At 36.5% G+C, this 27223-nt stretch overlaps 1 protein-coding gene across 3 annotated transcripts in view; it reads right to left on the reverse strand.

The window, feature by feature from the left end:
- Positions 1 to 27223, reverse strand: part of B3GALT1 (beta-1,3-galactosyltransferase 1) — a 200151-nt gene that overhangs the window by 150743 nt on the left and 22185 nt on the right. Inside the window, exons 1-2 of one of the 3 annotated variants that reach the window (XM_026852547.1) lie at positions 20854 to 20934; positions 18150 to 18209 (exon numbers count right to left, since the gene is read on the reverse strand). The exons of 1 other annotated variant lie outside the window; for it this stretch is intronic. The gene's annotated coding sequence lies outside the window, so the exon portion shown is untranslated. Of the gene's footprint in view, positions 1 to 18144; positions 18210 to 20853; positions 20935 to 27223 lie in introns of those variants that run through there. One more of the 3 variants, XM_026852548.1, reaches the window with a different exon arrangement.

Below are 27223 nucleotides of genomic sequence, written 5' to 3' on the forward strand. Positions count from 1 at the left end.
GCAGGACCAAAATGTTTTTTCTCTGGAGACTTGCTGCTAGGTCCTTCCTTTCAGGAATTATCTGAAATGATGTTTGGAGATGTGTCTATATTCTGTGTAGTTCTTTTTCTTAGTATTGATCTTCGGGTCAAACTTGTCAGTGCAGGGGTTGGTGTGAGGCTGCTGCTGCCTTTTTTCATCATCATTTCACTCTTGGGCCCTGGCTATGTTTGTTTGCCTGAGAAAACTTTGTTCAGATGTCATCACATAGAGCAACAGCACAGTACAATTTGAGACAACTATCTCTGGAGACAGGACTGAGAAAAAATAACAGCAAAATGAGCATCTACATGAAATAAGTCTGTTTCCCCAATCTCAGTAAGTAACAAAAATAACTGTTTACAAAATCAGCATGGATCAAATCTAGACTGTTTAGCATTACTTGCAGCAGTCAGAGCAAGCTAACTGCTTTATCATATTTCACTTCTGTTAGTGCAGGTCATTTTATAAGTAGTATTATTATTGGGTAAGTTTTAATTAGCAGCAAAATTAGACAAGCATTCAGTGCAGTTGTGGGTTCCATATTACTGGGTTCTGTCAAACTACATTTGATGTCAGATGATTTACTTAAAATATTGTGACCTTGTATTCACGAAAACCACTAATATCGTCATGTCCAGACTGATGCATGACCTTAGAGCTAATTATATTTGGTATTTGATATGCTCTGAATGTCCAAAAAATACGTATGTACAAATATCTCACATCTTGTATTTCTGGAATTTGTAATTGCTCAAGCCTATTCTGATTCTAGTCAATCAACCACAATAATCTCCGATTTTACTCTAAACCAGCATCTCAGATAAACAGGCATACAAAAAAAATGCTTCTGGAGATCATAGATTCTTGATATATTCTATGACTAGTTTATATTCTGTTTCTCTATCCTAGAAATGATTCCTTCAGCCACAAAAAAAATGTACATCCATAAGTCTGTCATGTTTGATTCTCGGTTTTGAGCTGCATTGATCTGATAACTCAGTTTTGTGCAACTGATGTTTTCATATTTCTTACTGGCATGTGTAAAATACACACTTTGAATCTGATATACAGCAGCCTTTTCATCTTTTATTTTGTTGTTTTAGCACTCGAGTAATTTTCAGATTTAGAAATCATCTCTGCCAAAGCTATGTCATATTGCTGTATGTGGCACAGGTCAAAACTACAGTTTATGTCACTCTTGAAGATTTCTTCCCCACACCCAAAGCTATCCTATTAAGTGGGCAAAAAAATAGCAAGGATTAAGGTGAAGACTTATACAGAAGACTGTAAATCTTAAACCACCCATCTTCCTTTAATTCCCATCCTCTGTTGCCCTGTCATGGTGCTGGTATTACTGATATGCTGTGCAACACTGCCCTCTTCCCGGTTCTTCAGATAAGCCACAGCATTGCAGTTGGGAACTTGAATGTCTCTTAGCAGGAGCAGAAAGTGGAAATGGATGGACAAGCTTAAGCCTCTTCCAAACAAAGTCCTTGTACCTATGGACTCTCCCTTGCCTATGGGAGGGTATAGGAAACCATGTGTGCATGCCCATTAGCCATCTGTTTACCACACTGATACATGCCAGGAATTGTTGGGCCAGCTGACCCCCACCTTGTCTCTAAAGCCATCTTTGCCCAATCCAGCAGTCAGTAAGTGACAAACCGATTTGCTGTGTAGGAGCATGTAAACTTAAATATATGCCATTACCAGTGACTACCAGGTTCTTTTTGTTTGACAGCTTCCTTCATCAAGGTCCCAGGAATTCTGAAGAAGGCTAGGACCCACTTTATTAAATACTGTGCTACTGTACTTAAATTTGCATTAATAACCTGAAGCTAATGGTGTGCTGGGCCAGCAACTTAATTCTACAAGATAAAGACTTCACTGTTCCAAAACAATGAAGTCATTCACTGGATACGGAACTAACCTAATTCTCTTAGATCAGAATTTAAATGATATTAAATATATTCTGACAGCACAGTGATAAAGAAGATTAAAAGCAAAGAGTGGGCAGAACTGTACAGGATGCATCCATCTTCATATTACTTTGTGAGGGTTTTTTCTTTCCCCACTGAAGCCTTGAGTTTAAAAAACCTCCCACAAAATTCAAATGGAAGGACAGGGGTTCAAATCTAATAGCTGACATTTGTTACTAATACAAAGCCCCTGATGTCATCAGTCACAACAAATGAGTTGGATTTGTTACGCCTCATCAGTTAAGAATTTGGGCAGATTATATCAATGAAACAGCAACTAAATTAGTAGCTGGAATAATATTAATTAACAGACACTGTAATATGCTTTTAATTTTTTGGTACAGTAGATCTTCACACAGCATAATCGTGGCTCATTAATATGACTAAAATACCATGCTGTGATCCCCAAAATGTACAGCAAGTTTAGCCAAGTGCCCTTATAAACAGCAGAGATGTCATATACCAGTGTAAATAGAACTGCCAAATCCCTGGGTTTATCTTTGACTGTTTTTTGACCATGGGCTGTTACTGCACAGGCCAAGGACAGATAGCTGTGATTTGTGCTTCTTCACAGCTACCCACAGCTTCCTGGACTGGAAAACTGCTGACTGGATGGCATCCAGCAGCCGCCCAGGGCTGTGTTAGAATGGCCAGAAACTGGACAAGGTAATCATTAATCTGTGCCTGCGCTGCTTGGGCAGCTATCAGACTCACTCACGGCCTGCCTGGAGCATTGAAGGAGCAGGATTTCTGACAGAGAGGCTGTGTTGCTCCCTCACAGATTTGAATCTGCGGGCAGGGCTTATGCCAAGCAGTCAACCATCGGTAAAGGGCACAGCAAAGAAACCTGAATAGAAGTGAATATATGAACACAAGAAAAAAGTTGGCAGGAGTCATTGTTTAGGCCTGATAGGTTTGTTTCTTTGCCCCAGCTTCCCACATACAATACTTTCTTTTAACCCGTACCATGCTTTTGAATGCTTTTACTGTGTATATTGTCAGTGTTACAAAGGTTTCTTTTACGTATTGCTGTTCCTGTTGTTCATGTTCCAGCTACTATAGGAAACACCAAGTTTTCTTCCTGAAGTCTTTGGGCTAGAGAAAGCTGCAAATGCCTCAAATGCAGTGGCCTCAGCTCTCCTAGTAAGTGCACTGTTGTGCTTCTCTGTAGCATCCCAGGTAAGAGCAGATCAAGGGATTTAGGCCAAGTGAAAAGGCACAGCGAGCTGAAACTCAAAGACTTTTTTTGAGGCTGACCAAGTGTTTCCTTGTAAACTTGTACTGAAGCTTATATTATACCTTTAAACTTGCATGTACTAGTATGCTGTATCTCAGCAATTGATTAAATGGATTCCAACAAGAAAATCTGGAGATTCAGGTACTTTGGGCTTGAAGCAATCTTATGTGTACAGCAGGAGTTGTAATACCTTTTATTGGGTCGAAGATAGAAAATAACTTTTCAGAAAATGAAGCATATAATGGGAAACTCAGGATTATTTTTGTCCCTGCATGTATTAATTTTTCTCTTTTAAGCAGTTGTAATAATAAAGGCTCTCTCTGGAGACATTCACTGTCTCTAAATCTCTGTCTTTAGGAAACTGTTCATACGATTAACAAAACACTAACAATTACTTGTGATTCTTGATCACTATTTTTTAATAAAACAGCTCAACCCTTCCTTCCTCTCTCCCCCACTCCCCTGCCCCGGAATTGGTTTTTTTAGTTCATCTTAGCTTCTACTAATATAGTATTTATATAAATAATTTACATTGTCCAGGTTCATGGAGTTTTGTCTTCCAGTTTGACTTTCCCAGGGAATTAAATTCCGTATTAAATATGGAATAAATTCAGTTCATTCAACAATCTCAACAAGGTAGAATACGTAAAAGGGCAGCCAAGCTAAAGAAGTATTCCTAATCTTGAGAGAACTGGTATTGTTCAGCCTGAAGAAGCAAAGGCTCTAGGGAGACTTTATAAGCGACCTTCCAGTACTTAAAGGGGACTACAGGAAAGATGGGGAGGGACTCTTCATCAGGGAGTGTAGGGCCAGGATAAGGACTAATAGTTTTAGGCTGACAGAGGGAAGATTTAGATGAGATATAAGGAAGAAATTCTTCACTATGGTGGTGGTGTTTGAGACACTGGCAGAGGTTGCCCAGAGCAGCTGTGGCTGCCCCCTCCCTGGCAGTGTTCAAGGCCAGGTTGGACGGGGCTTTGAGCAACCTGGGCTAGTGGAAGGTGTCCCTGCCCATGGCAGGGGGTTGGAACTAGGTGATCTTTAATGTCTCTTTCAACCCAAACTATTTTGTGATTCTATGGTCTTATCTCTCCAAGTAAAGTTGTACTTTACAACTGAGTTGCACTGTTTGATTAACAACACAAGTTGTTGCCTGCACACAGACCCTCACAGAAAGGACTAAGCTTTCCTTGGCAAACTTCAGCAAATATAAAACCTGTATGTATTTAATAATGAAATAAATGTGAGTTCATACTCAAGGAAAACCTTTACACAATGCTCTAACAAAACTGGGTAGGTTTAAATCAAATTTGATTAATTTTTCACTGTAATTTCTGATTCTTGTTCCTGATTCTTCCCCTTCAAAAAGGTATTCATGAACAAATCTGTCAGAATTTTTTGTTCTATCCATTTAGAAATCAGGTTTTACCTTAAGATTTATACACTGAGTGTTACTAGCAATAAGATACAGTTCCTTATTTATAATAAAAAATTCTTACTGTACAAATTTTTTAAAAAAATATTTTAGCTTTCTTATTGTAGTTTATTATGAGTAAATTTATCTTTTCTTTGAGTTGATACTGTTGTATCCATATCTTGTAACAGTAGTGCTTAGACAATTACGTGATATAAATCACTATAATAAAAGTAAACCCTGCAGGGTAGATTATTCTATTGGAAGTACTCAAAAACCTTAGTTCAACATGCATGAAAAGATGAACACCTCTATTTAAAAAAATATTGCTTCAGAATAAGTATTTTATTAAGTCACAGTTAAGACTTCTGAGGTAAATCCCATGAAAAATAATATGTTTAAAACAAAACACAGCCCAGAACTTACAGGCATCAGTAAATCTATGTAAAAATGTACTTATATACACTATTCTGACAATGGCATGGGGTATTTTAAGACTCCTTTAATACATGAAGACCAGTAAGTAGAAAATTTAATCATAAAATTACATATTTAATCACTTTATGCAGAAGAATGACAGAACTTTACTGAACCATTATTACAGCTTTTAATTTTAAATTGCTTATTGAACGGACTAATTTTGACCTTTAGCCAAAGATAAAATTATTCATAAAAGCAAAAGGATAAGATCATCAGGTACAGAAATTTGTGATAGCTACCACAGGTCAGCAGAGCTTTGAAAGTTTATCACTCCTGTCTACTCAAATTAATTCAAGACATCTGTTTGGATGCTAGATGCTCGAAGAGGCATAGTGTAAATGAAGTAATAATTTTACAGAGTTAATAATTTTCATCATTTTTCTAAACACTCAAATTAATTGTAGAGTTCTGTATTATAAACACATTATCTGTTATTCTTAAATTTTGTCTATACAGTAAAACAATTGTTTGCTAAAACTTTAAATCTATTATATTTTGCATATATCACTTCACTAGAAAAAGTGTACAGAAAACTGCAAAAAATTATTACTTTATCATTTTAAAACATCCCGCTGGCACAGCCAAGGGGCCATTTTGTTTACGTTTTTTTTTGTTTAGAAAAGTTCTCTCAGGAGTCACTTTTGTGGATGTTCAATATTCAGTAAATGCATTTAATAAAGGCAATAGTGCTATGTAACTACAGTTATTATTCGCCATAATAAATCAGTTATGATGGTGAGTGTTCATTATATGTGCACATTAATCCTTTGAGATTTACAGCTGAGACTTAGTAAAGGGGACCAGTTCTTCGTTAATCAGCAAATTTAAGAGCATGTAACACATAAACATGAGGAATGTACTGTCTCTTCTCAGTGGAAGTATATCCAATTTGATTTACACTTGATACCCAGAGAATGACTTAACATAATGTCCATTTCATGCTTTAATTTTGCAGTGACTTTCAGTCTTTGTGATAATACCAGGTATCTTAAGTCATTAATGTATTTTTCTTAACTTATTCACCCAATAGGCACAAAATAAACACAGAATATCAGTTTTTACTAAGTGATCTAAACTCCAAGCCTAATCTCTAACCTGTTCCATTCCCTGTAATTTCCAAACTCTGATGTTTAGGCTGAAACTCCCAATGATGTTTCCAGTCTGTGCAAAACCAGGTAATCTTCCCGAAGGACTGCCCAGATGATGATTACATATTCCTACCTTCTACAGTTTACAAGAAACAATTTATTAGATAAACCCATAGGTGCCATTTTCTTTGCAATTCTTCTTATACTGAAGAACAGCCTGCATGCTTCTGTCCATTTCTTCTTCAAGATTATGGTTCTTTAATCATATCTGTGCTTCTAGTGCAGCACATTTCACTACAAAGACTAAAAACCATGTTCCATGTATGGAATAACATATTGAATTTTATTTTTATATTTTCTACTTAATTATAATTTTATATATAGAAAAACTTGACAAAATGGCTACCTTTAAAAGCTTACAGTGATACCTACTTATAAAACAGTATACTTGCCCATGGTATCTCTATACTTAGTCCTATGAAGTCTTTCATCAATACTAACCTAAATTAATCAGTTTAAAAATTAATAGCTGTGTCTTACTGGAGACCATTCTGAATTTCACATCTAAGCACCATCTCTGTATTTCAGAGAAAGGTCACAAATACATAGGTATTCCTAACTATACTGAATCCTCATCTATATATAATGTCTCAAACAATATGACTTTACATTCATTATGCTGTAATTACAATCTGTATATTCTTCCTCTAGCTCCCAAGACCTACACATTCTCCTAATGCAGTCAGTATACTTTTTTTAGTTTGAAAATAATTTAAATTCCTATTGTGTTTAACAAATAATACAATCTCTAGGGGTTAAAAACCCACTGTCTTTTGCCTCTCGGTTACATTTGTCTGTAGTATAGAGGCAGTATGCACAGGCACTCTGTTCATATTAGAGAAAAACACTCCTAGATTTAGTAACCATCAATATAAAATTCTGAGATGAGGATGCACCTTCATGCTCCTATTCATTCATCACCTTTGTCACCTAAATAAAATTCAAAGGCAAATTCAGATTTATTTCTAGTTCTAAACATAACTTCTGTCATAGTTCAGAGACAAGCTGCACTTGTGATCTCTCTACTTTTCAATTTTCCCCCTCCAGTAAAATTTACACTTTGTGATGCAGCTGAAATTCATAATTTGTGAGGCACCCCATCCTTGCTGTACTGTTGTGCTAAGAGAGACTTCTTACTGCAATCTCCGTTAAGTATCAGTCTTGTAATAGTACTTTTTACCTTCCCTCTATATGACAAGATACGCTGTCCAGCCTACATACCTGAGCTAGATCTTCCGTGTTACCTTGCTCTCACAAGAGACAGATCTTGTAGGTTGCTCTAGGACATTTGTTTTTCCAGTGTTTACATGGATCCCACATTACCATACAACCTCTGTACGAGTAGGATAGCCTTTTTTACAAGTACTACTTTTTTCCTTGCCATCTTAAATATCTGCACATTGGCTAGTCAGTTTACTACAACGTTTATTTCCAATTGATATTTTCCTTCTACCTGCCCACTCATTATTTTCTTGATATCACAAAGTCACCAAACATTTTCATACCTCCAACCACTGACTTGTTTCCAGATTACTTTTTCTAATAGCCTCTTTTTAAAATTAGCTCTGCATAGTCAAATGGAGTAACGTCAAGCAGATAAATCAATGTAAATATACTTTAGTTACATCTTATACTACACTGTAGAGCTGCATCTTGGCAGAAAAAAAGAATAAAAACTATATTTTGAGGAAGGTAATATATTCGCAGACAATTGTGAGCAAAGAGATTAAAAGCTATTAAATTATTCATGTTTGTGAAGCATTTGCTCAGTCCTACTAAATGTTACAAGAAATATTTCCAGTTTTGTACTCAGCAATTTCACATAACAGTTATTAGAAGGTCATGAACAGACAAAGAAAATATGGCATGCAAAATATCCTTTGAAAAATACAGACTTTTTATGGATTACTAAAACATAGACTAAATGGCAGGGAGCGTATATTCATTAGGTCCCTCATCTCTAGCGGAAATCACAGTCATGAAATAAGTACCAAGTTTCTTTTGTGGTATCCACAGGGATTGCAAGATGCTTAGAAATGATTGCTACAGTAACCAGTCAGTAGGTAGCCACTTGCATTCACAGGATGGAAATGGAGGCCTGACATGTTGATACATAAGAAAGGTGCCCATTTCCACCAAGGAGTCAAGAGTGCTGAGCATTGCCCCCAAGCTGGGTCTAAGCCAGGTATTGTACTCTCTCAAAAAAGAACTGAGAAGCTTCATATAGATTCATCCAATATTCAGAGCCATTAAGAAGGCGTGAGAAAAAACAGGTCCAAATTTAGGATTTAGATCCCTGCCTAATCTCTAGGAGGCTTGAAATGTGTATTTTATATCTGCCCAAATATCAGACTCCTGCCAGTGTACTGTAGCATTAGTATTCTGAAATGGACTTATGGAAGCTGCTAGACTTTGCACTAATAGTGAAATATCAATTGAAGACAGAGTTAGAACTTGGTTGTTTCCATATGAATCCTCCAAGCTTCAGGGTATTCACTATTCTCATCTTCCTTCTGAAAAATACTCAAGCACTTAAGGATTTTACTAGTAGACAGTAGGGCAGGCAAACATTTTAGATGTCAGCCTAGCAGGGACACTAGTGAATCCAACAGCTGAGTCTAATCCCGAGGCTGTGATATGTACACACAACATGTGGACTTCAGCGGCCTTCAGAACAAATCACTGTCATTTGCTCCTGAATAGCCTCCTCTGCCATCAAAAAGCCATGTTGTATCAAACTGCCTTGTGATGCATATTCAAGCAATGCGTGACTGTGGATGACTTTGGTATTCAAACAAAGCTGACACGCAATTTACATGCACTGGTCCGGTCATGAAATTGTAGCCTAAATTGGTACCAGTTTCGGTGTCTCCTATGAGACAGGAGACAGGACTCTAAACAGGAAAATCCACTGCATTTTGATTATTTTAAAAGAACATCAAAATTTGGGTTTAGAATTCAGACTGGTGCAATGGTTCAAGTAATAGTTAAAACTCAGGGTGCAAGAAATTAACCCTTGGGATAATTTCTCTTGAGAGGTAGAAGTACAATAACGGCTAGTAAAAAGAAACAGAGGAAGGCATACAGTTGTATAGACAGAGCTTAATAGGTAGATGTTTGGGGATTTTGGTCTTGTTTTTCAGATAGTAGCATGGAGTATTTCTATATGGGAAATACATTGCCATCTATTTTTTGGAAGGAAGATGTTGAAAGTAGACTAGTAGCAAAGCTGCCAGTATTATTTATGCAGGTGAATCTTGAGATTGCATGTTTTCTACAGTGACATTTTATCATTCTATTTCATTCCATACACAAAGCATCCCTGTGCTAAATGAACTAAGGTATAATTATATAAAAATTAAGATGTATAAGGACACTGACATACACATGCTGTAAAATGTGCATATTATCAGAAAATTACCACTTAACTAAATTCAAGCTTTATGGATTCTGAGCATGAGTTCTTATTTTACCGGCAAAGACTCTTCTGGCATTCTCACTACTTTTAGATCTTCTGTTTATTGCTAAATAAGTAGGCATCAGGTTAATATAAGGGATTACCATCATATTTGAGAAGTTGTGACAGTTCAGTGAAGCTCTCATTGACTGGAAAAGGAGAAACATAACCCTCACTGTTAAAAAGAGAAAAAAGGAAGACCTGGGGAACTACAGGCCAGTCAGACTCACCTCTCTGCCTGGCAAGATCATGGAGCAGATCCTCCTGGGAACCATGCTGGGGCATATGGAAAATAAGGAGGTGATTGGTGACAGCCAACAGGGCATCACTAAGGACAAATCATGCCCTGACAAATTTGGTGGCCTTCTACAATGCAGTTACAGTGCTGATGGATAAGGGAAGAGCTGCTGATGTCACCTACCTGGACTTGTGCAAAGTATTTGACACTGTTCTGCGTGACATCCTTGTCTCCAAATTGGAGAGATATGGGCTTGATGGATGGACCACTCGGTGGATAAGGAAGGGGCTGGATGGTCGCACTCAAACAGTTCTGGTCAACGGCTCAATGTTCGAGTGGAGAGCAGTGATGAGAGGCGTTCCTCAGGGGTGGGTGTTGGGGCCAGCGCTGTTTAACATCTTTGCTGGTGACATGGACAGTGGGACTGAGTGCACCCTCAGCAAGTTTCCCAATGACACCAAGCTGTGGAAGGAAGGGATGCCATTCAGAGGGACCTTGCCAGGCTTGAGAGGTGGGTGTGTGCAAACCTCATGATGTTCAACAAGGCCAAGTGCAAGGTCCTGCACATGGACTGAAGCAATCCCAAGCACAAATACAGGCTGGGCGATGAGTGGATTGAGAGCAGCTCTGCAGAGAAGGACTTGGGGGTGTTGGTTGACAAGAAGCAAAATGACCTGGAAATGTGCATTTGAAGCCCAGAAAGCCAACCTTCTGGTCAAGGGAGGGGATTCTTCCCCTCTACTCCGCTCTCGTGAGACCCCACCTGGAGCACTGTGTCCAGCTCTGGGGTCCACAACATCAGAAGGACATGAACCTGCTCGAGTGGGTCCAGAGGAGGCCACAAAGATGATCGGGGCCTGCAGTACCTCCCCTATGAAGACAGGCTGAGAGAGTTGGGGGGGTTCAGCCTGGAGAAAGCTCCAGGGAGACCTTATAGCGGCCTTCCAGTACTTAAAGGGGGCTACAGGAAAGATGGAGAGGGACTCTTGATCAGGGAGTGTAGGGAGAAGATGAGGGATAATGGTTTTAAGCTGAAAGAGAGTAGATTTAGATAAGACATAGGAAGAAATTCTTTACTGTAAGGATGGAGAGACACTGGCACAGGTTGCCCAGAGCAGCTGTGGCTGCCCCCTCCCTGGCAGTGTTCAAGGCCAGGTTGGACGGGGCTTTGAGCAACCTGGGCTAGTGGAAGGTGTCCCTGCCCATGGCAGGGGGTTGGAACTAGGTGATCTTTAATGTCTCTTCCAACCCAAACCAGTCTATGGTTCTATGATTTTCTACAATAAGAAGTTATATTTAACTGGCACGTTAGTGTTCTAAGTAGCAGTTTATTGTGAATTACATTTAGAAAATGTAATTTAAATTAATAATCTCTTTCTTTTATGCCTGTTGTATTTTTTTGATAATTATTTTTGGGAAGAAAACCTCAGCCCCCTACAACCAGTATCAAAAGACAGCATTTATTGTTTAAGTCTTCGTGTACGTTACCTAATACTTGAATGTTAGCACAACATAAAAACCCAGTAGATTTTATGTCCTATATCACTTCCAAGATGATGAGACAGGCAAATATTTCAGACTTTAGACTGGCCAGTAAGAAGTTACTTGCAACTATTACTAACTCTTCTACCTGAGCTTATTCTTCTCTCTGCAGACTCACTGAACTATTCTGTTCCAAAATGCTTATTTCCTAATGACACTCTTGTTATGCATTTATTGAGTGAAATCATGATACAAATACGCCAGTTCCAGTTTTGCCAGATAAGCCAAGTTTAAATCAAGACATCTAGACAGCTACCATAATTTTTTCTTCATTTGCTATCCTGAAATCTGTTTATCAGAGTTCTCAAACCGGTTTTCATTTTTCAAGCAACTAAATTCATACCACACTACATAGCTTATTATCTAGCTTTCCTGCTGCAGAACAAGCAGTTTTCCAGTTAGCTGCAATCTTGTACCTATCTGGCATATATGGTGCTGTATTATTTCTGGCCAGTCAATGCTGTCTCAGTTAAGAAACAGGAAAAAAGACTTTACAGCTACTATACTCCATCATTTTTTCCAGCGACTTAAAATTGTTCTCTTTTAATTAAGTAAATTGACATACTGATATGAAAGTGTATCATTATCTCATCTTCACTGCTACATGCCTTTCTCTACTTTTTATATAACATTTAACAAAATCATTGCTGTATGTATCATAGGGTTCCTCTAACCAACCTGCCAGCCAATTCTATCTTTCTGTTGTCAACCTCAACAGCTTTATGTGCTAGAGTAATGAAAATGAAAGAAACTTCTGTTCATCACCAGAATCCTGAGGAGTCTCTACATAGACAGGAACATTTAATTTTTAGGCTTTGTTTTAGAATAAATGAGTGACAGAAAAGTAATTGTCAATGGCGCAAAGGCAGACCTAGAAACCATTCACAGGAAGGCCTCTGAAGAGAGAGAGTTTGGGTCATGTACAACATTAGACAGAGGGGGGATATATTGATTCCAAGAATCACTCTCGCATGAAAGCAACATAATTACAGGGCCAAATTTCCCAAAAGGCCAAACTCATCTAGGTCTAGAAATTCTAGTATAGATGCAAAGATTACTAAGGCATTTTTGGAGTCTGAGAAGTATTACAAGCTCTAACAGTAAACGTAGCCATTGTACGGTGCCACAAACTTTCAAGAGTAAGCAGAGATAGCTAGAATTACCTTTCTTTCTGGTAGGGACTGGTGAATGTCAGCTTGAGGCTTCTGTATTAAGCTACTTTGTCTAATGCTATTTTTTTTTCTGAAAATAATTTATTTTAGACTGACAGAGCTAAATAAATGAAGAAACTAAATTTGCTTTACTTCTTGTCTTCTGGTGTTATATGATGCAGTAGCATTTGCCACGTGCTGGAAGAAAACGTGAATAAAACCTGAATCAATACCTTTTGTTGTTACTGATTCTCTAGTATTTTTGTTGCTTACTGTGAGACATAGGAGGAGTATGAAAAATTAAATCTTGCTTTTAATGAGGTGATATTTGATTCTAAACGCTTTCATACTGTTGCAGTATCAGACACAGTAATATTTTAATATTTAATTAACTAAATTAGGTAAATGAGGAATGTAATTAAAATGCTAGTCTCAACCTCTAAAATAATTTAAGAAATTAGAGAAACGATGGATCAGTTCACATACTTTACAGGAAACAATGAAAAATAACATTACTGTCTCCCACCTAAATAGTAAGTCAGCTGATTGCAACATGATTTAATCGTCCATAGTTTTTGTAGGTACAACACTGCTTTCTTTTGGGTGGCATTGTACTCTCTTTAAACCAAGCTGAAACAAGACAGGGTTTTGATCAGTTCCAATGACATGTAGCTGAAGTTCTCAACTTTGTCTCAACTGAGATCTCTTTTTTCAGCTTGAGTTGTCTTGTCTCTTCAGTCAACCAAAGAACTCCACTCCCCTCTGAAATATGGAAAGCATAAAATCACCCTAATACCCTAGTTTACCACTCCATCGAGCATTATGACTCTTTGGACTAAAAGCCTTTGAGACATGATGGATTTTTTTTGTTGTTTCCAGTTAGCCAATTAGCTGCTAGTGTAGATGAAAACACAGTTGAGTGCATATCCAACAACCAGAAGGAGCTCAGCTCTTGGAAAGACCCCTTGTTTCAGCCTGACTTAGGCATTTGAGAATTCAGTTTTGCTGATTATTTGGTGGAGTCATAAAATCCATGGTAAATAGAATTGTTACACTTAGTGCCAAACAGGGAACACAGAACTGCAAGAGATTTTTTCACTTCTCTGCTAATTTACCTGAAGAAATAATTTTGATAACCAGGAGCTGGCAGTGTTACCCTCACTAGGTACTCTCAGAGCTACATACTGCCTTGGAAATGTATATAGAAAAGTGGTTTACCCATTGTAGGGGTCTACTCTTTGTTATAAAATAAAATAAAACAAAACGTAACAGACTATTTATTTTAAATTGACGTTATTTTGTTAGCTTGCAGAAGTTATGGTCTCTTTCAAGCTTGTAAAACCTATCACCTCCGTAGTACTAGAAATTATTTATAGAACTTGTGAACCATAACGAACATAATTATCACACTAAATATATACCAGTGTATTATATCATAAAATAGTATGTGGATTCCAGCAGGTTTTTTTAGACTTGCATTTGCATGGTTTTCAGAATAAAGTCTGCAAAGTACAAACTTTTCTTTAGCAAACTGCCAGCATACATACATACATAGAAGTTGCTGCCTGTTATTTGTTATCTAGACATTGTCTTAAAAAAAAGGCCCTGAAACAGGGCAATAGTCCTAGGCAATAACTCAGCATTCTAAAAGGGCAACAGTTAATTAATAGTATCTGGGGGTTTTTTATACATATATATGCATATATATGTACATACTAAAAATACATAGCATATACATATATATATTACATATATGTATGCATATATATGCAAGTCTTATGAGGAGCAGCTGAGGGAAGTGGGGTTGTTTATCCTGGAGAGAAGGAGGCTGAGGGGAGACCTTATTGCTCTCTGTAACTGCCTGAAAGGAGGTTACAGTAAGGTGGGTGTCACTCTCTTTTCCCAAGTACCAAGTGACAGAATAAGAGGAAAAGGCCCAAGTTGTGCCACGTGAGGTTTAGACTGGGTATTAGGAAAAATTTCTTTGTTGAAAAGACTTGTCAAGCACTGGAACAGGCTGCCCAGGGAAGTGTTACCATGGAGGTATTTAAGGACATGTACATGTGGCACTTAGGGACATGGTTTAGTGGTGGACTTAGCAGTGTTAGGTGAACAGTTGGACTTGATGGCCTTTAGGGTCTTTTCCAACTTAAATGATTCAATGATTCTGTACACCTATACATATAATATAGATGTGTATATGTATATGCATACATATATAATATATATAAAAACCACTATTTAAAGATTCTCTTTAAGAGAAAACTTCACTACTTCCTGGGGAGGCAAAAATTTCTCTATGTTACTCACAGGGAAGGTAAACCAGCATAGGAGGTGACCTACATGAACAGACAGGAATAGAAAGATAACCTATATAGCAGGTATCCACTGAAAATTAAGAATGTCAGGTATTACCACCTTGTTACCTCCCCACTTCTTCCTGAGTCTTCCCACTGACCATGTTTTACTTAAGAGCTCTCTACTGCTTCCCCTCATTCTCCCATCCCCTTTTTTCCCCCTTTGAACTTTTCTGTCTGTTTCTCTTTGACTTCAATTTTCCTTAAAGGATTCAGAATGGTAGCAGTGAACTTTTAACCACTGACATTCAAACAGGATCAGAATGATGTCAAAGGAGTTCACACCTCCCTACCAGTATGTGTTTATAGAAAACGACTTGACTTCTGGCTTCTCAAAATGTAAATGCTTGTTACAGTGGGAGAAATATGTCATAAAAAGGAGATACTAAAGAAAGCAGGAGGCTGTGCCCTCCCCCCCTTACTTCTCATGCAGTTCACCGAAGGTGCCACATTTCATTTCACTCTAAAACCTCAGGCTTTGGTTTAAAAAGATCTGGAATATGCAATTTTCTGTGTCCTGTCCTCTTTGGGTCATCCAGGAGTGATCTGGGATTTTCACAGCTGTTATCTGTAGAATAACTAAGGAATACTGAGCACTGTATATTAAATTAGTATTAGTGTAAAAAGAAGAAAAAAAGAAAGAAAAAAAAAAAAGCCAGATTCCTCCCTTCCCCAGTTTTCTCAGGTCAAAAGCAATGGTTTTATGCTTGGTAATGTGTCTTATGTCATTCGTTATCAGTTGTATATAGACAAACAAAATAGGACCTCGAGAAGCAAACCATAAAAACTGTGTACATATGTAATTTTACTGTTCATACAATTGCATTAAGGGACAAAAGAGAAAAAAAATTGTCTGCGTAAAATAATGAAGTTAGCCAACATAAGAAAGTTCCTAAAGAGTCAAAGGGTGCATATAATGTGGTTTCTTTCTGATATTTGAACAAGTGATATTTCAGTAATCAGCTGATTCCAAGGCATTTGAGCTTCTCATATAACACTCTAAACTGCTGATGTGTTGATTTGAGGAGAGCATCATTGTTACCATCATATTCAGGTACCATTAACAACCACATTTTCAGTCAACTGTGATATTTTAAAAGAAATATCAACAAAAAGAGAAAATATTTCCTTTTTGTCAGGATGTGAGAATGTTCAAATTCAATTTCATTTGCCCTCTCAGAGGTTCTGATTGCCTTTTTCACAGCTTGACCTCACCTTACTCTTTTCCTCACAAATTTATCTTCTCACATAGACACTATAAAACATAGCCATATTGGTAACATTACCCCAAGGATCAATTGGTATTTACTTAATTTGCATGTAACAGAATATCTGTGAATATTTAGTCAGACTACTTATTTAATGGAATAATGAATTATTCATCCATTCACAAACACAGCATTGCATTAATCATGGCGAGACCTATTTTTGCAGTGTATGAGTGATTTTTTTTAAATCTTAAAGTTTCTTAAATTAAAATATATTTAATTGATGTAATTTAATTTGGGTAGTTACAACTTGTAAACACTGAACTGCAGCTCTACATTAATAATTATCGAATAGCATGTAGACCACTTACAGTCTTCTTATGGTATAAGTGTCACTTTACATTCAGCCAAAAATATTCAAATGCAACATATTCATTTTCTGTTGTTGACCTTAACAGATTTAAAGCATTTTCTGGTAAGACCTTGAATGATGAAAACAAAGGAAAAAATGACTAAAACTAAGAGAAGGAGCTAAAATGACAAATGTTCTTGCCTACTGATATACCCACAAACTGAACTATTAGGAGATGATAACTGGTAAAGAAGAATAAGTTGATATATGATGAATATTGAACACAGGAAACTGGGGAACAAAGCTGTGAAGAAATTCTCAACCAAGCACTCTATGTAACTTTCTTGTAAATCATAATTTAAAAGTTCTGAATAGCTGCCAGCACTTTCTGCCTTTGTGTAAGTAGCAGACACTTGTGGAGATAACACTGTTCTAATTCAGCACAGAAATAAATCATCAATTTGTTCAGTTGACACCCCTGGCATAACACAGAGGTAACATTACATATGCTATCTTTCCCCTAGTTTCTTAGTAGGAAACTACAAGAGAAGTAACAGTATCTTTGACATACACAGTTTTTGAGTGTGCTCTGCCTATGAATCATAGTGCAAGCCTGAAGAATACTACCAGCTGGCGCAAACGTATGGACAATGGCAGGTAGTACTAAATTCTTCAGGTTTCAAATTTAGAACAAAGATTGCTGCTGCTGCTTTCATTTTCTCTCTTCCTGCATTTTTCAGAGATTTCATGGAAGCATGTTCATAACTTTACGAAACTAATCCTTGAAAGTTCAGAAAATTCATTAGCAATTTATTTTAGCATCTTAAAATGAGCGCAAATGTTGACAATATATTGAATATTAAAATTTATCAAGCATTTCCTGATTAGTATTATTTCAATAGCTGTTTTTACAGGTTCTATGTTATATTCTGTTCCTCCTATCCCTTGGAAGACAGCATGTTTTCTTGAATACATTTATTCAGCATGTCAACTATGTTAAAACTGATAAATTTCATCCTCTCTTCATTAATTCCTATAATTATTTTCTCCTTGTATTTCTCCCCACACCCCCTCAATCCATTTATAAGAGCTTTATTCCCATACTGCCAACTGGGAAAACCATTAATGAGTAGAAAACTGTAGTAAGAGGTTTACTATTTTGTATCAAGGTCTGCTAGAATGTTCTTTGATTAGTACAAGGACAGCCACCTGAAGCTCTGGCACTAAACTTTCAGGTTTTACAGCTGGATTTTACAAAATCCAGTACCAGCTACTAGCTTTGAATGATGCTGCAGCTTTCACTCTGAGAAACACAGGAGTTGATACAAAGGAGTTTATTATATATAAGATATATATTCTCCAAATATTCATGTAGGACACTAATTCAGTAACCTTCAAGAGTTACCACTGGATTTCTTGATGCTACTGGTCTCTAGTCTAGAGTCTAGGCCAGTAGTGCAGCACCACAAAACTAAATTGAAGGAAGAATTTACTTTAGAGGAACAACTTGCATAAGGGAATTCAGCATTCTTTCTTAGTAAGTCTAACAATTCGATCTACCTGACCTTAGCCTTTTGTTGGTTTCTCTTTCACATGCCTTCCCCCATCACCAAGTCTTCTGTAACCTGAAATAACAAACAGCTTAAATTAATCTAGAGTTTAAAAATTTATATGAAACAGAAATTATCTAACAAGGGTATTTCTTTTTGCTTTTTAAATTATTTCCCACAATTTTCTAGCAGCAGAAAAATATTTTCTAGTAGTCTCTACTTCTCCATGGAGGAATTTGACAGCTCAAACTCCAGCAGTCAAACCATCTCTGCTCCAATGATATCAGTTTTACACCTGAATTCTTATCAGTCATCCTGGGAGCCATCCTGCAATTATATAATAAAGATTAGATTAATAATACTAATGAAATACTAATTAAAATAACTTCTGTTACACTTGAAGACAGAGGAAAAACCCCTGTGGATGGCAAAGAAAATGTAAACCCTATTTTAAATATTAACCTACCAGAGGAAAATCAATCTAACACTGGTTACATATTACAAATAAGTGCTGGCTTTTTTAAAACATAATTTTTCTGTTTACCATTAACAGTGGTTATGATCACAAAGCTGCTATATGCAGTCTATTTGCACTCAACTCTTCATCGCATAACGGGCAAATAATGGCAGACTTTTATTATTTAATTTATAGAAAAATAAGTTTGTTGAACAATTTTTGCAAGATATGTGAAATAGAAATTATGTCTAGATGCACCATATGAACTCTTCAGGTCTCTAAATGAAAATCAAAACTGTGATAGGAAAGTAACATGTTGAAAAAAAAATCTTTCTACTACTCTTTTTGGAGCATTGGCTATTCAAAGACAGAAAAATACCATTTTCAGTAATGAAACTAGAAAATATATGGTGCTTAATATGATCTACTCTTTTCAGTAAAAAAAAATCAATAGTATTAAGAAGCAGAATAAATCTCATTATTGATTTTTTAATAATTTTATTAATAGCTCTATATAGCGTAGCGAAACTTTTCTTTAAATCACATCCAGCATAGTTTAGTCACAGGACTCAATTTTTACCTTTATCTGAAACATGGGACTGGTATTTCATTTATACTACAGTAGTTTTAAATAGAGGCAAATGGGTATGCCTAGAGATTCAACATGAATGTTATTAAAATACATTATTACTAGTGAATGATAACAGTTATGTTCTTTCTAGAGATATGAGCCGCAAACTTTCATGCCTGACCTAATTTAGCAGTATTTCAATAAATGAATCTTAAAAAAAGCACCATTTCTGTAACTTCACTGCTCATGTTAGAAATCTCAAGAGTTCTCATTAACAGAAAATTACGTTCATGTGATCAAGAAAGCTTTTTGTCATCCTGCAGATGAACTAAGTCTGAGTGGAGTCATGAACTAATTTGAAACTATTTGAAAAAGCAGCTAAAACAAAAAGGGGCTTTCTTCTGATGAGTTCTTACTACAAATAAAAGAGGAATATCACTAAGAAAACTGATTATTCATGTGAATAGATAGTTTCTATGAAAAAAATGCAGCTATCAAAGAGTTCCAGACTTAGCACTGAATGTGGTCCATAGGTGCCTGAAGAGAACTAGTGCCCTTGCTGCACAGTATTTGTTTGACACGCTTGCAACTCTCAGAGCAGTCGCATAAATTCTTCCAGATGCAGGGAAGCCCTCTTAATTTGTACATGTGAGTGGAAATCTGCATTTTTTTTCTATCATTAAAAGCAGGTTGGCATATCATGAAGTGCTGTAGAGTCAAGTTGATTTCCTGCTTAAAAGTTAACTATTAGTAATATATACAAATGTAGATAATAATATATACTTTTAATGTATATATCTTTGGAAATAAATACTTTTTCATAAATACACATTATATATGTATCTATAAAAAATAAAGGAGACAGACTTCTGCATAAGAATAACTCATTCTCCATATATATGGCTTGCATATACAGCCATAACTGTATCTACTTGATCAGGTTCAATGAGGAAGTGGTTAAGACTGTAAACTGTTGGTGAAGTCTGTTACACATTTGTTATTTCACGTTAAAATAAGGGCAGGGAGAAGGAGAAGAGATGTTTTTGTGGCTGTCTGGTTTTCATTTTACAATGTTTCTAAAAAGTAAATCCTTCCAACTATATCACAAGGTATTGTCAGCAAAAAGTACTTTTAAATGGTACACCAAACCCCAAACTGCTATCTTCTCAAACAAGTCATAATTTTATATAATGAAGAAGTAGCAATCAATTCACTTCCTATCACCTTATTAGCACAAAAATTAGATTAGTTATTGCCTCCCTTACAGACACTTGCTGCAAAGATATGTCCAGTACATCCTAAATCAGTGGTATTACTGCTGCCTTCCCAGTAGGCTTTGCACAGATTTATTCTACCATAATCTGTTAAATACGAAGCATTCCTTCAGCATGTGTATTTTACAGATATTGTTAAATCTGTGCTTCTTACTGAAAGCTGCATATGGGCATCAGTTATTTAATTCTTTTACTTTTTCAGATCATTCTGTGCATCTATTCTAAGATATTCAAGATGAATCCTATGGTAACTTTTAAGGAAAAACATCTATAGTCTTTACTCAGTAACAACTGCAGACTCAAACTTCATACTTGATTAATCTTAATGCTTCCAAAACTGGAAGCACTTTGGCATGCCCATTGTGCTGAACATTCCTGTCCAAATTATACATTTGTAAATATTTCAGTACTGCTTACCATTATTTCTAATGTCCTTCCTACAGTTGATGCCAGTGGGTCTAAAGAACAATAAAATGTCCTAGGGTTGCAGGGAGTAATAGTAGTGGTTCCGGAGGTGGGCCTGAGCACTGGCTCCATACTCAGCTAAGGTCTTCTCAGCAGGGGACACTGGGTTCTCATAGGTGCATGCTCCTAAATACAAAATCAGTTTCCTATCTACTTTACACAAAATATGCAGCTGCTATAACAGATGGTGACCTAGTAAAAAAGGTCAGAAGAAAAAAATCCAAAATAATGATGTTGGTTGCAAAATAAACTACTCAAATCAGGAGAAGGTGGAACTGCCTTGCAAGGGCAGTTCTGAGTTTCTGAGTAACTACTGATAATCAGAAAAAACAGCAGAAGCCGAGGAAAATGACTTTAATGTTTCTAAGTACAGCAAAATTAAAATCTGAGTATTTAAGTTTATTTTTGGAAAACATCATAGCTAGTCTAGCCTAGATTGTGATGGAACCATTTTACAAGCATCTTAGAAGGATGTAATTAGAAAACAATTTTCCCTCCCTTTTCTCCAATACGGTATCTGCTGATTCATTAGAGGCAGATGAGGTCCCCATCACTGCAGTGACTGGAGGCAGCAGACATGCCCAACAAATAGATGTAAAACAAGAATATGCTATCTTGACAGAAAACAGAATAGTTCTGCAAAAACAAGCAGTCCTGCAACCTGCAAATCTTATGAGCCCTACTATATTGTGAATTTTCATTTGTAGTATCTCTGCCCTGCGTGGACTCCCTGGCAATATAATACAGTGCATACTGCATCTTTTCACTCAGTAGTGATCCTAACCCCTTATCTTTCTCCTCTACCAAAATGCTTCTTTCCCTGAAATTTGAGTCTGTAGTCTTGTCTGTCAGGAAAAAAACAATTGATACAGTCCAGGCCAGCTCAGATCCAACAAGGTCATACCAGCTCTGGGGTGCTCCCAGAATTTGGCTCCTGGAGAGGTCAAATAGGACACAACTTGTGTGGTAATGTACTGAAGTGAAGCCAGTTTGAACTTGCCTGGCATGCCCTACTGATTCCGAAATGTCCTGCTGGGTCAGGCAGACCCAGATGCAGTGCCTGACCTGGCTCCATGTGTTTGAGCAGTGTGCACAATGAGCAGTTCTGAGAGAGCCAGTTACGGGTGGCACACCAAGCCTCAGAAGCAGTGCAATTAAATTCTTCCTCAATCTGGGAAAAAGAGCTTCTTCCAGTCTGTTTTCATTGAAGGTAATGGAGTGTTGACTTGATTTTAATGCTTCAGAAAATATTTTTTCCTCTTACTGGAAACACTGTAAATAATATTACAACATTTAAGCAAACTTGGATGTACAAATCTTGCCAGTTCCAAAATGAGATAGCGCACAATGAACATTAAGAACTTTTTCAAAAGTTTCCATAAAAGGCAATTTAATAGACATCTGTGACTTTCTCTGAGAAACAGGTTTATCTTTAAAAATGATACTGCAGTACTTATTGTCTGTCTCTGTGTAACTGAGAAGCACTTTAGACAAATGTTCTATTCTTCTTTCTTTAGCCTGACATGGGCCTTACAGGAATAATGTTTGTTTTATAAGACAGATGTGAAACTCTGAAAATGCCTTCTGATTTGCTTGTACTTCGTTTAACTTCATAGTGAATACTCATGTTTTTTCACTTTTAACATTTTCTTTTCCCTCACCTGTATTAGAAATAATTGCTATTTGTGTTAGGCATAAAAAATATTTGGCTACACCACCTTCACACCTGTGTTTCTTAAAGACAAAGACTCAGTCTCTTTCTACATTTTGATGTGTTTGAGAGACAACATCATTTTCCTTTAAATGGGGGCTAACCCCAAGTTACTGAAACCTTTGTTATAGCACTACAGAAAAAATGTCACACATGTTTAAAAAAACCCCAAAACATATATATACTTTACATTCATATTCAGCTGTTCCTCTTTTCACTGTCATTCATTCTTCCTGTGTTAAAGATCTGATGATCTCATTCCTTATTCTTCCAATTTGTTTTTTAAAATAATCTTCTATAACTTTACCATCAGTGAGAGACATGTATTTCTTGTCTTGTGCACTTATTTGGATTTATTCAGCTTTTTATCTACTTATTCATGTTTTCCTCTTCATAAATGCCCTCAATTATTCAAAACCTGAAATTATATGAATTACACGTTCTGTTTCTACAAATGTGTAGGTATCACAAAGTAATTAACATGCAGCTATTCTAGCCTGTAAAACTTTTTCATGCTACACAAAGTCCAGGTGCTACAGAAATCAATGGGAAAACTCATAGTAATGAGCCGAGACCACTGTTAACTTGTTCTAAAAGGGAAATGCCAGTTTAGCAGTTCACTGATGATGGGCTACTGTACAGTGTAGTCACTAAAGATCAATATGCCAAGCTACTAGAAGAAAAAGTTATTGTAAATCTATATGGTGCATTGCTGAGGCAATGTTTTTTATAGAACAAACAAGTTTTCCCACACTTTCTCTCAAAAGTGAATTCAGTGTTTATGAAGAATGAATTGTACTGGTTCAGAGTGTCTGCAGGCTGTCCTGACCAGCTTTGTCAAGTCCAGATTTACAGACTTCATCAGACTCTTTAGGTCAGAGTCATTATGTAAAGCTGAGGAGGAGAGGAAGCTAGACAAGACTCCTCTTAGAAATTAGCTTAAAACTTCTACAAAAATTACTAACAGCCTGCTCACCACAGATGATTTGCTTGCTTCCTCAGCCATGGCTGAACATCTAGGTCTTGACCAGACCACTACACTAAATGGCAGTGGTCCTGTACACTCCCCACTTGAAATATAATTGCACAGAATTAGCATGGAATTAAGGACAATAATTCTTTTAAGTTTCTTCAAAACACTTTCTCCCACAATGATCAGTACTGTGTAGAAATATAGATTGTATTTCAACAAACTGAGCTAATTTATAGCCTTAAAGTATAAAAAATAAAAATATCCCTTCATATTATTCTGATTTTACATAATTGAGCACAGACTGTTCTGGTAGAAAATAACAGCTGTCTGAAGTAACTTCATGTTACATCTCCACTGGCACGTATTTTTCTATCTAGTTACAGATAATTGTATGCAATTACAACATTATAGTAATCTCTGTAAACCAGTTAATTTAGTTGTCATTTTTTTCTTTTTTTTTTTTTTTCCCCTGTTAATTCTCCCCCTCCACTTTCTGGAGACTAAACTGTAATACAGAATGGATAAGGATTTCACAACTGTTTTTAACAATGTTAAATGTGGACCATCTACACAATCCATCTTTATTACTACAAATTTTGCCCAGACATGAAAACACTTTGTACGGAGTATGGCTCTCCTCTACCACATAAAGACATTGCAAATTTATCCATTAGAAAAAATGCAATCAAATGGAGTCAGTGCACTGGTGCAGCTAAATTAAATGTTCATTTAAAACTACAGACAAATATGTCTCAAAATTTTTATTGAAAATGTGTCCCTGAAAGTCTTTTTCTCCCCTTTAGCTTTTATTTTCACCCAAAGCAGCTTTACAGATCCCTCTAATTTAACTCTTCTCGGGATCTGCCCTTCTGCACTGCCAACAGAGCAAGTGCCTTTGTTCCCAAGTTGGTGCATGTGTTGTACTGCACCAAACAGAGGCCTGTAGCACAACTGCAAAGTGACTGCAGATTTTCTGCATTTCATGCGCTTCAGTCCATGCCCGAGTAGTAAAATCCTTCTGTACTACCACGGTGGGTGGTCTTTTAACAAGCACACTTAACAGAGTATAACAAAGAATGTTTCATACAAAAGAAGTCATTTATTTGCAAATTTTTATAAAAACTTAATTAGACTAGCTAATTAATGCATCTACAGCATGTTGATTCTGGCTTTCTCAGAAGGAGAAATCAGAGATACTCTAGTTCTCTTTGAAAATCTTGGCCATTACTCAAATTACTTCAATTCCAGTAAGATTTCAGCTTGAAATCACAGAGTTTATTTTTCCCCTCAAATCCTGCAGTCAATCCTGTCAGCAAGAATAGTAAGAAAGCATTTAAACAAAGCAGCTTTGATTTTTCAGGGCTCAACACCCAGACGGAAAATCAAGGTTAAATGGAGATGCAAATATTGTACAGTTCTTAGTATCAGGCTATTTCACTGCGGCACTGTAGCTGACCAGTTTTGAAATATTATATCAAATTCTTGCATTCGTAAGAAATGTGGGGTGTTTTGTTGTCTTTGAGCACTTATTTTCTGTATAGGTTTGCCAATCTACAGAAAAACACATGTAGGTTAGTTTTCACTATAGCTAGTAAAACAAAAACTTCTGGACACAGGCTATGGAACATAAAAATAAACACTTCTAGGATTTCTGCGATTGTGTGTTTATACAGTGAGTAAAAAAAGGAAGCTTGTTTCCAATAGGGGCTGTATGACCAATTTTATACAATTCTAGCATTTTAAAGGCAACTGCAACATAGAAAAGTGAATAAATCTAGAGTTGTGGAAGGAGTCTACCTGTTTCATCTGTTGAGTGTCATTTAAAAAATCAGGTTCCTACTGTTCTTTCAGTAGGTGGGAGAGTGTTTTCTTGCCAACAGTAGACTTGCAAGTTTCAGTGCCAAAAAACTTTAGTAAAATGTCAGCCTTTGCTACAAACAATATGCAAGCAAAATACGCTTAAATATTAAATTACCCATCAAATACAAAGGAAAACCAAAACAACCTAGTCTTGTAACAGATGCAAAAGGCTTCTAGGTAGACTTCATGCAATTTTTACAAGCATGAAAAGCAAATGGTTATCCATGTATAACCAAGCAGTTACAAGGAAACTTTCTGAAGTAAATACTTTACTAAAAAAAAAAAAAAGGTTGTACAAATCATCTGTGAAGAAATTCAGAAGGGGGTTCTGTGGATGAAAGCATAATGCTTTATTTTCAGACTATCATCTTCCATAAATTTAAGTGCTCAATATTGTACCAGCCAGGTGACAGAAATGAATAGTGAACCTGCCAGGAGAAATGTTTTCCATTTCTTAACCACGATCCTGGTCCATGACAGAACTGATTGGCTTTTTCACATATACTGCTACTACAGGCAGAGTTAAAATATTATCTCTCTTTAAATCACTATCTTTACACCAAATTTGTTTACTTCAAGTGAGTTTAGTATGATAAATATTTTGATTTTTAGAAAGATAAATAATCTAAATCCTCAGTACCAAGGAGTTCTTTTCTGGGAATACTAGAATACACATTTGACAAAGAACGTGCTTTATAATTTAAGCATAATATAAGCACAATGTGCAGTAGATTTTTCTCTTGCCTTCGTGGTACTTGACCTTTACTTCACTGAATGTGCATCTTAATCTATTAGGTACTATATGCTGTTTCCTATAATGAGAATTTGAGTTCTCAGTCTGACTTGATTGCCTTCCCCTATGGTTTAAGGTGTTAGTAGACCCAACAAGATTGTTCCACAGTCAAAACACTGTTATAAAAAGAACTAATCAGTGGTCACTCTTTAGCAGTCTGCTGTACAGTGTAGCATTTCCTATGGTCTGTAAAATATGAGATCAATTTCCATCACAAAAGCATAATGGCGTTACAGGAAAGTATTTTTTGCATCCCCTTCTTAGAACTCTAAATAACACCACATGTTGCAAAGGCAGACAAAGCTTTTCTCTCAATCACATTCCAGTTATTTTTTTCTTGTTTTGTTTCTTTCTACTGCCCAGCCCACGCTGATCCAGACTGATCTCATACAAAGATCAGCATTGCAAGGTGAGGAATCTGCCATGAGGCAGATGAACACTTAATCAAACAATCATCCAGGTCCAAGGGAATCTTTTTTCATTATGTTAATAGATGTTCAGAAAATGAGTGTTTTTAACAACGTACGCTGCATTTGAACCAAAGATAGCTCAGTGAATAATAGAGGAAAACACAGCTACTAGGATACCCAAGTTTGTTATGGTTGTGTTTTCTTCTTTTGTGACCTTAGTGTTCTGTTAAGGTAATAATTGGATGTGAATATGAAAAAAAAGTTACCCTGATTGTGATAAAATTAAAATGATAAGCTACAAGAGCATTTTTCTGCATGTCTTGACAGATACTTTAAAAGAATAGCTGAGGACTACCTGTGATTTTTGTGGATAAAAAGACTTCCATCCCCCTTAAAACATTTTCTCATCTTCCATTATGATACTTTCCACAGTGAGTTGGTAAGATGAAGGTATAATTATGCAAACCTGAGAAACTGCACAGTTGTCTTTAAACAGTAGGTTATCTTCTTCATAACAAAAAGGATTCAAAATCTGATTCCAAAAGCATATCGCTCCTGGGGCAAGTTGTATTTCC

Source organism: Athene cunicularia (genome assembly GCF_003259725.1).
Source record: "Athene cunicularia isolate RWA chromosome 7 unlocalized genomic scaffold, athCun1 chr7_part1, whole genome shotgun sequence".
Lineage (NCBI taxonomy): Eukaryota > Metazoa > Chordata > Aves > Strigiformes > Strigidae > Athene > Athene cunicularia.